The following is a 9,759-nucleotide window of genomic DNA, read 5'->3' as shown; positions in this document are numbered from 1 at the left end:
GGGTGGTGATAACAGTGACATTATGTCTCTTTTATCACCCCTGGGTTCTTTATGCTGCCAATTATCAGGCACGTGCTTTCCCCTGGCTCCCAAGACCGTGCTCTCAGCCTCATCTGACTTTCCTGGGGCTCTGTACTTGTAGCATCCTCAAGTTGCACTGGTCGGGAGAGGATCTGATTTTTAGGAAGCAAGAGTGATCACAGGAGGCAAAGGCTGGCAGACAGTCAAGCAGGTGACTCCAATAGAGCCATTTGCCAAGCACCTAGAGGGTGTGTCTGTGGCACCAGATTCTGAGCTCTAGGCTGGAAATGCAGTAACAGGCGAGACTAGAAGAGTTTGAGATCTCAACAATCTGTGTTTGTTTGTTTGTTTGTTTGTTTGTTTTGATTCAGTAAGCTGCCCTCCCCTCCGTCCCATAGAACAGACAGTTTTCATGCAAGTGTGAATGTTTGGTGAAAACTACCTCCAGCCTTTCTTCCCTGAATGTTCAATGCCAAGTCAAGTCTGCTGCTTTAGGGAACCTCTTACTATCTTAAGTCTTGTAGAAGGCTTAGATCGAGTGTAGGAAATTTTCACAAGAACCCAAATTTCACGTCGATTTGTGATGGATTAGCATACCGAAATTGGTTTAAAGTGCGCTTAATGGATGCATTCCTGCGGGAGGGATCCGCCCAGCCAGAGGATTTCTAAATTTATAAAATTGAAATGCACTTTGGGTTACTGAGAAGTCTAAATTTGTCAAAGTCACAGGGTGGGAGGCAGGTCGTTGCAGCAATCTGAAGCCAGGGCTGCCAAATCCAAGCGCTCAGGCCATGACATCTAGGGCCCCTGGGCCACACCCTTTTCAGGCAGAAGCAGAAGCCTTGCCTTGCGGGCCTTGTATTTACTAAGCCTTGTCATGAGTGAGGTGACAGGAACACAGTTCTAATGGGTTTGCCTGCCATTGCTTGACATCATTGGCATCAATATACATTTATGGTACAGGGGATGACTTTAAGTCTGCTTCTGCATGCATGATTTCTGAGCCTCATTCTTCCAGCTGGAAGAATGGGCATGAGCAGCATTGATGGTTGGGAAGGATTAGGGATGCAGAATGAGAAAGTACTGCTTGTCTCATGAGGCCTTTGAAGGTTCCTTTAGGACCTTTGTTATCTCAACGACTCCCTCTTCATCCTAGTGTGTGGCACACAGTAGGTGCTCGGGAAATGTTTACAGATGAAATGGATGTGATTGTAAGGGCTGTGGTGGGGGGTCCTTGTTACAATGCTCTGAGGTCCCTGTGCTGCCCCTTATAAAGCGTCTATTCAAGATATAACTCTCACTCAATTCATTATCAATTATGTGGCAACTATATGCAAAACTTCAATAATGATACTTATTAATAATACCTAATATGTTGATTCCTGTAGCCTGATAATTGCACTTATCATTTTTCTATTTTTAAATTTATTTTTTTATATGTATGGATATTTTTCCTTTGTGTATGTCCATACTCGATGAGAATGTCGTGCCAGAAGAGGACACGGGGATGCCTTGGAATCATTGCTACAGATAGCTGTAAGCCATTATCTGGGCGCTGAGAACCAAATCAGGTCCTCTGTAAGAACAGCCAGCACTCTCATCTGCTGAGCTCTCTCCCACCTCCATGCTCAGCGTGTTTCCAATGTTTGCCGCAAGCCCACTGCTGTGATGCAGCAGTCAGCTCCTGCCAAATAATATAATGCTGTGCAACAAAACAGCTTACATCAAATTAGCATTTCCCCCTACCCTGTGTGTGTGTGTGTGTGTGTGTGTGTGTGTGTGTGTGTGTGTGAGCTGAAGCTGGGGTAACTTGGCTCCAGGGTGCAAGCTGAACTCAGGTCTGCTTTCATGGGTGTTCATGAAGAGAACTGCTGGAAGAGAAAGCTCCTTTTTAAGATATGCTCTCTAGAAGGTGGGCCACTAAAATACAACAGAGCAAGCCAGGAGTTGGAGGAGCAACCTCTGACTCAGTTGCTCTTCAATATCAAAATTGTCAAAACAACAACAACAACAAATCCAACCAAACAAAAACAAACAACCCTGAACCAAGTGAAAAGTGGAGTCATGGAGAGGTGTAGCCTGTACACCATGGGGTGGCGGCTGGGGGATGTCTGTCACTGTTAGTGTTTGGAAGTGTGTCTGCTAAGTGTGCATAGAATGAAATGTAATCCTCATTGTGATTTTTTTAAAAAAAATATTTATTTATTTATTATATGTAAGTACACTGTAGCTGTCTTCAGACACTCTAGAAGAGGGTGTCAGATCTTGTTACGGGTGGTTGTGAGCCACCATGTGGTTGCTGGGATTTGAACTCCGGACCTTCGGAAGAGCAGTCGGGTGCTCTTACCCACTGAGCCATCTCACCAGCCCTCATTGTGATGTTAAAGAGTAGAAATTTCACTCAAGTATAGGTGAGGCCTCTGCTCTGTAATCAGAATCAAAACAGGCCACCAGTGTGGGAAGTTCTGGGATTAGATACCTGTGGCTTTGTAAGAGAGAGACCAGAACACACAGAGACATGTGCTCCCCCGCCCTCCACTCCCTGGCTGTGTGATGGACTGAGCCACCTTGGGAGTCTGCCAGATAGACTCTTGAGCCTCCGGGAACATGAAGTAAGCAAACCCCTTTTCTTTATGGTGCTACCCAGCTTCAGGTATTTTGTTATAGTGACACAAAAACGTACTTGTGTAACCACTGTGGAAGACTGAGGAGCTGGGATCAATAACTCAATGGAATGAGCTACTCAGCAGTGTCAGTAGGTGGTGGAGGTAGAATCTGAACCTAGGCAACCTGGGACCCGTGCCTGGGGAGGGCGTGCTCATTGTCTTAAGCTTTCTGCATTTGTTTCTGTTTTAGGGTTTTTGTTTGTTTGTTTGTTTTGTTTGTTTTTTTTTCTCTTTGTGTGTGTAGTCTTGGCTGTCCTGGAACTCACTTTGTAGATCAGGCTCTACTCACAGAGATCCACCTGCCTCTGCTCCAGAGTGCTGGAATTAAAGGTGTGGACCCCATTGCCCCACTCCCATCACTTTTGTCTCTTTCATAGGAATTGTGGAAGGCCTGAACTCCAGCTGTCCTCACAGACCTATCCATCTATCCTTCTCTCCCTCTCTTCATTCACACGAGGCAACTGGGTGTTGTCAGAGCTTTTTGGAATAACAGGCTAATTTTTTGAAGTTAATGTTGAGGGGTGGGAGAAAATAAAAAATCCTTCTTCAGGTAACCTCGGGAACATGTATAATACCTTGGAAAGTCCTGGTGGAACTCATATCAAAGTAGCCCCGAGATTTTACTTAAAAACAATTTGTTCCCACGTCAGCTGTGATTTCTGACACCTGAATTTGAAAGTCACCTGGGTGGGCCCAGCGCCACCCCATAATGGGGCATGTATTGGAAAGTCCCCATACGCGTGGCCCAGGGATCATGTTCCACACACTCTTACAGGAAGGGATTTCCTCCTTGCTGTTTCCAAAGAACCTTCCCTGTGTTTGCTTAAACAGGCTGCATGCCCTGGTCTGACAGCTGCCTGGCCCAGGACTTTGCTTGCAGGCGCCTGCACAACCCACCCTCTTAAACAGCAACCTGCACTGTGTCCCAGTGCAATTACTCGGATATATAAACCTTACTGAAAGGCAGTCTTTTCTCCGGAGCTAATAAATAAGCCCCAAAGCCACAACGTGTGTAAGACCATGAAAAATGGCATCATTATCTATTGGGAATTGTGAACTCTGCAAAAACCAGCTCATTGTATTTTTAGAAAAAAAGGTGTTTGTTTAAGAAAATAATAAAGACCTCCAAATCACTAAGCCAAGTCTACATGGGGGAAAAGCAATCCAGTCTACCAATTGGGAGGGCAGTCTCATTGCTTCATTAATCTTTCTTTGCAGATTTTTATATAAGAGGCAGTATTTGTTGGGAAATTAGACAGTGGTTTTCAAGAACTCCCCTGTCATCCAGGGTTCCCATCTGCAGTCATAATCCTCTGATTGTGAACTCTGGATGCTGAACCAGAACTTTAGGATTTCGGGGGTGAGGTGGGAACCTCAGACAAGACTGAAAGGGACTCTCATTCTCTAGAATCACCTTTAGCACATATGCCAGCATTTTACAGTTAGGGAGCATTTTCCAGGTTGCTTCAAGAAAGAAGATGCTGGACTCTGGCCAAAGGAACGTGGGCAGGCCAAAGACTGTGGCTTCTATCCTGTTCCCCAGAGTCTGGGGTTTGTTGCTCCAAAGACTGTCCGGAGCAAGTCTTAAGAGTTTAACATTACATTAATCTTTACATTAACTGATTTCATCTTCAGCCCACAGCTGATCTCTGGAGCCTTTCCTTGAAGCAGTTCCCGTGGGCCACTGCGGCAGACAGTGGCACTCAGGGTCCTGTAGAACCTTACCTCTCAGAAGAAGCAAACCTACAGGATCCAAGAGCTAGACAGCCTTCGTCGGATGCAAAAATACAACAGAGGGCGCCGAAACCACCCGCGTCAGTGGCCTTGAATATCAATGTATGGGCTGTCTCTAGACTGCCAAGTTCCTTAAAACTGTTTCTGGTAGCCGGGTCACTGCCACACACACCAGGTTTTGGTTTTGTCTTGTCGGAGTCACCGCAATACACAAACTGTATTTACTTGCTGGGCGAGGGGGCGGGGACCAAACCCACCGCTCAGCAGGGCGCGCACGCCTTGATCTTGCATTCCAGACTCGAGCTGATGTGTGTCAGCGCGACATGGGGCGGGGGGAGGGTTCTGTTCAGAGGTTTCATTTGCCATCTGCAAGTCACTCCCAAACTTTTCCTCCCAGCGCTCGGGGAGTCAGGTTGACGCGCCCTGGGTGCGGGGTGCTAAGCGCGGGGCTGGGCGCGCGCTCCCGCGGAGTCGGAGCTGCAGAGGCTTCCGAGATCGTCTTGGGCTTTTCAGGTACAAGTTGGGCGCTGGGTGACTGAGCTGGGGGTGGCGAGTAGCGGCGGGCGGAGGTTTGGCTCTGGGTTCCGCTGCCCCTCTGCGGGATCGCTCAGGTTGGCCGGGACTGGGCGCTGGGAGTCCGGACGGCCAAGGCTGTGTGCAGCCTCACTCCCTGCGCCGAGGCTCCGGACGCGGAGGCGGCGGCGGCCCAGGCAGACAATGAACTTGGAGCGCGCCGAGCTCTGGCAGGTTTGGGCCCGCACCCCTCGGTCAGGCCTCCTCGCTCCAGGCACGGTCCCCTGTAGGAGGCGTCCTTTTCGCTGCGCGGTCCTGGCCGTGCTCTAGGTGCCCAGCACGCCTGGGGACCCTGCGGGAAGGACTATCGGTGGCGGCGCAGGGGCTCACACGCCCCCTCCCTATACAGTGCGAATGTGGTCCGAGCTCCAAGACAGAAGACCGGGTGCTGGTGTGGTGGCGCTGTGGACAGCTGGAGGCCGGCGGAGGACGCACGCCGCGGGGCACGCACCGGCTAGCTGTCCCGCAGAACCGCCCCAAGGAGTCAGAATTCGCGCGACCCTGGGTCGGCCAGGAACTGAGGGGGAAGGACGACTGAATATAAGGCCAGTGGACAGACAGATCGGCGATTTTCTGGAGCGAGCTCTCCACGGGCAGAGCTGGAGACCGGGATTCCCCTAGTCGTGCTCACTGCCCCTCCCCCGCACACTTTAGGGGAAGTTTCCAGGCGTAGCCTGGGGCAGGTACGTGGGCATCTGCCACTGTCTCTGGGTACCAATCGGAGCCGCCTCGGGAATCCGGGCTCTAGCCGCACTGCCGCTCTGGGTGGGAAGGCTCGTGTGGGTCTCGGGGAACAGACCCAGGCGTCAGCGTCTTTGGGAGCAAGATTCCCGAGGAGAGACCGTGGGGACAGGCCTGGGAGGAACCGAGGGATCAGTCTCAACTTTTTTTTACTCGCCGCTTTTCCCATCGTCCCTGTACCCTAGTCCCCAAAACGGCCTGACTAGGGAGTCTCAGCTGTGTCTCCGGCCAGCTGGGGAGCAGAGAGCAGAACGAGGCTGCTCTGAGCTAAGCCGTGGGGGCGGTGGTGGCGGGTGGTGGTGGGGGAAGCCCAGAAGGCAGGGGCCCGGACGCGAGGAGCAACGCTGGGGATGGCGGTAGCGTGCTAGTCGATGGGGCTGTGTGCTCCGATGGAGTGGAAGCGGGCGTTGTGTCTGGTAGCGGGTCTTGGCGCACTTGCCCGGGTGGAGCCCCGGGGATCCTGGATGGCGGCAGGGCGAGGGGAGCCAGGCTGTGCAGGGAATGAATGGAGAGCTGGGGGAAGCGCCTTCTTTCTTCTTCTGGCGAATCGATTGGCCGGCTTGCGCTCATTTGTGTTCACGTTTAGGACTCCGAGGTCCCGCGCACCCTCGTTTGACTGCCCCACCGTGGTCGAGTGTCCACGTTGCTTGCCTGTCTTGAGCCCCAGGGCAGACGATGCTGTGGAGCCTCTAGAGCGAGCAATCCAATGCTAGGGCTGGTTTGCTTACTGCTAGGCTACTGGAGCCTGGACGTGGGCACCTCTAGTAAGCGCGCTTTGTCCTGGTTGGAACCAGCTGCTGGGGGTGGTGAGATACACCTTGTCCTAAGTCTCCTAATAGATCTGTTGGACTCTCACTGTGCCGAGTAAGTTAATGGCATGGAGTTTCCAGGAATGAAGTTCAGGAAAGCCTTGTGACCAGCGACTCTGAGCTGCTTACTCTTTTATCAACTGCTACTTCGGGCCAGTGGAGTGCCTCTGTTAGTGAGGACTGGGTCTTCAGAGCATCCTCCTTCTGCAGTTCCTGACTGGACGGTGTGGATCACTCCCTGGGTTAGGGTGATCATCCCAAAAGTTCATCTGAGAACATCTGTACTCCCCTCTACTCAAGGTGAGACAGAGGAAACTGGGGCCTAGAGGCTCTCCCGAAGTTTTTCTTGGAACTCCCCTGTTCTCTGGCTGATTTTTCCTGTCAGTTGTCTCATTACAAAATCAAGACTCCCTTCTGCAGAATATGACATTTACTGGTTTTGCAAAGTTGATCTGTTGACTGATCCCACAAACGCACACATATGGTTTTGTTCAAAGTAGCCTGGGAATAAAAATGGCTTATAATTGGGTTGTTTTTGACCAATACGTTTGCTTCCCCCCACAAACTAAATAAAAACTGAGGATAATTTTCCTTTTTTCTTTTTGTCATCTCAAGAGACGGAGTTTGGAGGGGAAGTGGCTTGCTATTGTTGTTTCTCTATGAGGGCGGAGGTGAACAGGAAGTGAAGCTCTGGGTCCAGGCTTCCTCCCAAGGTCTTGCTCCCCAGGTAGCTCTTTCAGGGTCTCCTGACAGAAACAGCGCTAAGGAGACTGGTTGATCATTTGTTTTATGATGCATGCAGAACCTGGACCACTGTCCTAGCCAAAGATCCAGTGTTGTTACCTGCCACTCTTCCATCTTCATCCTTTCCTCCCTGTGTCTGAAGAGGGGCCTGGCTTTCCACATTCCCAAGAGATTAATCCTTGCATCAGGAAGAAGCTACACTCGAGGGAAAGGTTGGAGCCAGAGCCAAGTGGACTTTGCTTATTCTGGCCTTGAGAAGGACCTGGGGTGTAATCTCAGATTAACTAGTTGGGCCCTGGGAGTTGGGGAGCTTTGAACCTGGAGAGAGCAAGCTGGAGATTGTGTGTGTGTGTGTGTGTGTGTGTGTGCGCGCGCGCGCGCGCGGTGGTGGTGGTGATGGTGGTGATGAATACTCTTCCCCAGTTCAAAGCTCCACATCTGGCCCCTTGCTGCTATGTCAAAGAAGACCCACACTGATACAGATACAGTGCAAGAGAGGGGTTGACTGTGGGATAGAAGAGGAGCTTGGGCTGGCGCTCTTTATGGCCACTATGCTGGTTTGGGTCTCTTACAAAGTCCCAGATAAAGGCAGCCCTTGGAGTTGGCAGCTGTCACTTTGTGCCTGTTCCTCTTCCTGGAGCTTCAGCTGGCCCCTATTTGTAGAGATGTTGTTTGAAGACCATTTGTGCGACAGAGGAGATGCTTTCCAAAAGTTGTAGCCGGCCCGGGAGTGTCAGTCATCTGAGCAGTCACTCAGAAGATGTGTCTTCAGTGGCGTAGGGTTTAGAAGTGACTGTTGACTGGATGGGAATAAGCAACCTGTCTTTCTGGGCTGTAAGGAGGCTCAGGTACCATAGATAGTGAGTTACTTCAAAGGGCGGTTTGGTCCTCCAGCTGGGAATAAAGAGATCATGTTTGTTCTTAGCTGGCGGATTGTACAGACAGGGTGTTTCAACTTACACAGTGGTATTGTCCTCAAGTATTGGGGTCTGGTATGGTCCCTGAGACTGCTTCTCCTCTGAAACACTAGGACCTAGTGATACCACACCCCGAGGTGAACATAGAGGTGGCGGGTGCGTGCTCAGCTTATCCAGCCTTATCCTTATCCAGGAAAAAGGGGGTGTGTCAGTGTGGGCCAATAGGGACTGTTTTTCTAAAACACGAGAATGGAGCGGCAAGGCTGTTTTTGATAACAGCTGTCATTAGCTGTGTCCCTATACATTCACAGCTAGCTCTGTGCTAGGCATGTTAGATGTTTCTATCCCCTTGCCCCTTTCAGCGGGCCAGGGAAGGGCAATGGAGACCCCCCATCATTTTGGTTATTTATATGTGCAGGGAGGTATGAAAGAACTGGGGTGGGGATGGGCCTGGACCTAGAAGGAGAAGGCTGTGCAGATCATAAGTGGTTGTGTGTGTGTGTGTGTGTGTGTGTGTGTGTGTGTGTCGTCTGTCTGTCTGTCTCGGGGTTGACAAGTGGGAAGCAATTTCTGTCCTTTACAGAATTTGCTAGGATGCCAGGGGAAGGGGAGCCTCCTCTCTGTCATATGCAGTAGCTCTGTACAGTATTTATGTGTTCCCTTTAGGTGTGGCCCCGGGCCAGGTGCACGGGGGCAGAGAGTCAGCTCTCTGCACGCCGTCCCTGCTCAGCGATGAGATTAGTGGGCGAGGCAGAACTTGTGCAAGTCAGAATTACATAATGCTGCTGACAGACGTCTTTGAGGGGCCTTGGGAAAGTACAGTGGGAGGCTGGTGAGTGGCTTGGAGGTTGGAGCTTTGGGGAGGATGTCACCCAGGTGTCCTATAAAAGAGCAAAACCCCTTCCAGGTGCCAGGAACAATGCCTGACAATGCACTCAGGGAGCACTGTTTTTTGTGGTATTTTTTTTTTTTGGTTTATAGAACTCATAACTGAAGATGGAGAGATATCTCTGAGGCCTAAGATTGCATGGCACCCTCTACCCTGACCCCTCATATGTACACTTCCTTAGAGCAGCGTTTCTCAACCCTTGGGTTGTGACTCCTTTGGAGGTCAAATGACCTTTTCACAGGGGTCGCCTAAGACCACTGGAAAACAGACATTTACATTACAATTCACAACAGTAGTAAAGTTTCAGTTATGAGGTAGCAATGAAAATAACTGTATGGTTGGGGCTCACCACAAATGGGGCACTACATTAAAGCGTCGCAGCATTAGGATGGTGGAGAACCACTGGCCTAGAGCATCATATCCTCCATCCAAGATAGTCTACTCTGAGGCTGTGGCTGAGAATATAGTACAGTGATAGAGGGCTTGCCTAGCATATGCAAAGAAAAAAGAGAAAAGCATTGAGAGAGCGAGAGAGCGAGACAGACAGACAGACAGACACACACACACACACACACACACAGAGAGAGAGAGAGAGAGAGAGAGAGAGAGAGAGAGAGAGAGATATCACCTTGTCCCAGCTAGGTTTCCTGAGGCTGGTCTGGACC

General features: G+C 50.5%; 1 protein-coding gene across 4 annotated transcripts in view; it reads left to right on the top strand.

Moving 5' to 3' along the window:
- The first annotated feature begins 4,786 nt into the window (after positions 1-4,786).
- Chst15 (carbohydrate sulfotransferase 15) overlaps positions 4,787-9,759 on the top strand; it is a 79,737-nt gene continuing 74,764 nt past the window's right edge. The window contains exons 1-2 of one of the 4 annotated variants that reach the window (XM_029541926.1): positions 4,787-4,934; positions 5,344-5,677. The gene's annotated coding sequence lies outside the window, so the exon portion shown is untranslated. Of the gene's footprint in view, positions 4,935-4,956; positions 5,678-6,130; positions 6,845-9,759 lie in introns of those variants that run through there. The other 3 variants (XM_021198908.2, XM_021198917.2, XM_029541933.1) reach the window with 3 other exon arrangements.

The sequence above is a fragment of the Mus pahari genome, chromosome 1 (assembly GCF_900095145.1).
Source record: "Mus pahari chromosome 1, PAHARI_EIJ_v1.1, whole genome shotgun sequence".
Taxonomy (NCBI): Eukaryota; Metazoa; Chordata; class Mammalia; order Rodentia; family Muridae; genus Mus; species Mus pahari.
The sequence above is the reverse complement of the archived record's forward strand: the minus strand, read 5'-3'. Positions and strand labels throughout refer to the sequence as shown.